This window comes from Glycine max, chromosome 8 (assembly GCF_000004515.6).
Source record: "Glycine max cultivar Williams 82 chromosome 8, Glycine_max_v4.0, whole genome shotgun sequence".
NCBI lineage: Eukaryota > Viridiplantae > Streptophyta > Magnoliopsida > Fabales > Fabaceae > Glycine > Glycine max.
In genome coordinates this window covers 39,087,808-39,090,529 of record NC_038244.2, presented here as the reverse complement: position 1 = coordinate 39,090,529, position 2,722 = coordinate 39,087,808, and positions in this window count along the sequence as shown.

The following is a 2,722-nucleotide window of genomic DNA, read 5'->3' as shown; positions in this document are numbered from 1 at the left end:
AAGCAGTTCAACAAAGTGCTAAACAGAATGGACAAGAGGCAGAAACCACATGTCCAGAACATCCCTTTCGACATCAGGAAAGGCAGTAAATACCAGAAAAAATCAGATGTAAAGCCCAGTCACAGCAAAGGAATTCAATGCCATGGGTGTGAAGGCTATGGACACATCATAGCTGAATGTCCCACTCATCTCAAGAAGCACAGGAAAGGACTCTCTGTATGTCAATCTGATACAGAGAGTGAACAAGAAAGTGATTCTGACAGAGATGTGAATGCACTCACTGGGATATTTGAAACTGCTGAAGATTCAAGTGATACAGACAGTGAAATCACTTTTGATGAGCTTGCTACATCCTATAGAAAACTATGCATCAAAAGTGAGAAGATCCTTCAGCAAGAAGCACAACTGAAGAAGGTCATTGCAGATCTGGAAGCTGAGAAGGAGGCACATAAAGAGGAGATCTCTGAGCTTAAAGGTGAAGTCGGTTTTCTGAACTCTAAGCTAGAAAACATGACAAAATCAATAAAGATGCTGAACAAAGGCTCAGATACACTTGATGAGGTGCTGCTGCTTGGAAAGAATGCTGGAAACCAGAGAGGACTTGGATTTAATCCTAAGTCTGCTGGCAGAACAACCATGACAGAATTTGTTCCTGCCAAAAACAGGACTGGAGCCACGATGTCACAACATCGGTCTCGACATCATGGAATGCAGCAGAAAAAGAGCAAAAGAAAGAAGTGGAGGTGTCACTACTGTGGCAAGTATGGTCACATAAAGCCCTTTTGCTATCATCTACATGGCCATCCACATCATGGAACTCAAAGCAGCAACAGCAGAAAGAAGATGATGTGGGTTCCAAAACACAAGGCTGTCAGTCTTGTTGTTCATACTTCACTTAGAGCATCAGCTAAGGAAGATTGGTACCTAGATAGCGGCTGTTCCAGACACATGACAGGAGTCAAAGAATTCCTGCTGAACATTGAGCCCTGCTCCACTAGTTATGTGACATTTGGAGATGGCTCTAAAGGAAAGATCATTGGAATGGGAAAGCTAGTTCATGATGGACTTCCTAGTCTGAACAAAGTACTGCTGGTGAAGGGACTGACTGCAAACTTGATTAGCATCAGTCAGCTGTGTGATGAAGGATTCAATGTAAACTTCACAAAGTCAGAATGCTTGGTGACAAATGAGAAGAGTGAAGTTCTAATGAAGGGCAGCAGATCAAAGGACAATTGTTACCTATGGACACCCCAAGAAACCAGCTACTCCTCCACATGTCTATCCACCAAAGAAGATGAAGTCAGAATATGGCATCAAAGGTTTGGACATCTGCACTTAAGAGGCATGAAGAAAATCCTTGACAAAAGTGCTGTTAGAGGCATTCCCAATCTGAAAATAGAAGAAGGCAGAATCTGTGGTGAATGTCAGATTGGAAAGCAAGTCAAGATGTCCCACCAGAAGCTTCAACATCAGACCACTTCCAGGGTGCTGGAACTACTTCACATGGATTTGATGGGGCCTATGCAAGTTGAAAGCCTTGGAGGAAAGAGGTATGCCTATGTTGTTGTGGATGATTTCTCCAGATTTACCTGGGTAAACTTTATCAGAGAGAAATCAGAAACCTTTGAAGTATTCAAAGAGTTGAGTCTAAGACTTCAAAGAGAGAAAGACTGTGTCATCAAGAGAATCAGGAGTGACCATGGCAGAGAATTTGAAAACAGCAGGTTCACTGAATTCTGCACATCTGAAGGCATCACTCATGAGTTCTCTGCAGCCATTACACCACAACAGAATGGGATAGTTGAGAGGAAAAACAGGACCTTGCAAGAGGCTGCTCGGGTCATGCTTCATGCCAAAGAACTTCCCTATAATCTCTGGGCTGAAGCCATGAACACAGCATGTTACATCCACAACAGAGTCACACTGAGAAGAGGGACTCCAACCACCCTGTATGAAATCTGGAAAGGGAGGAAGCCATCTGTCAAGCACTTCCACATCTTTGGAAGTCCATGTTACATCTTGGCAGATAGAGAGCAAAGGAGAAAGATGGATCCCAAGAGTGATGCAGGAATATTCCTGGGATACTCTACAAACAGCAGAGCATATAGAGTATTCAATTCCAGAACCAGAACAGTGATGGAATCCATCAATGTGGTTGTTGATGATCTGTCTCCAGCAAGAAAGAAGGATGTCGAAGAAGATGTCAGAACATCGGGAGACAATGTAGCAGATGCAGCTAAAAGTGGAGAAAATGCAGAAAACTCTGATTCTGCTACAGATGAATCAAACATCAACCAACCCGACAAGAGATCCTCCACTAGAATCCAGAAGATGCACCCCAAGGAGCTGATTATAGGAGATCCAAACAGAGGGGTCACTACAAGATCAAGGGAGGTTGAGATCGTCTCAAACTCATGTTTTGTCTCCAAAATTGAGCCCAAGAACGTGAAAGAGGCACTGACAGATGAGTTCTGGATCAATGCTATGCAAGAAGAATTGGAGCAATTCAAAAGGAATGAAGTCTGGGAGCTAGTTCCTAGGCCTGAGGGAACTAATGTGATTGGCACCAAGTGGATCTTCAAGAACAAAACCAATGAAGAAGGTGTCATAACCAGAAACAAGGCCAGACTGGTTGCTCAAGGCTACACTCAGATTGAAGGTGTAGACTTTGATGAGACTTTTGCCCCAGTTGCTAGACTTGAGTCCATCAGATTATTACTTG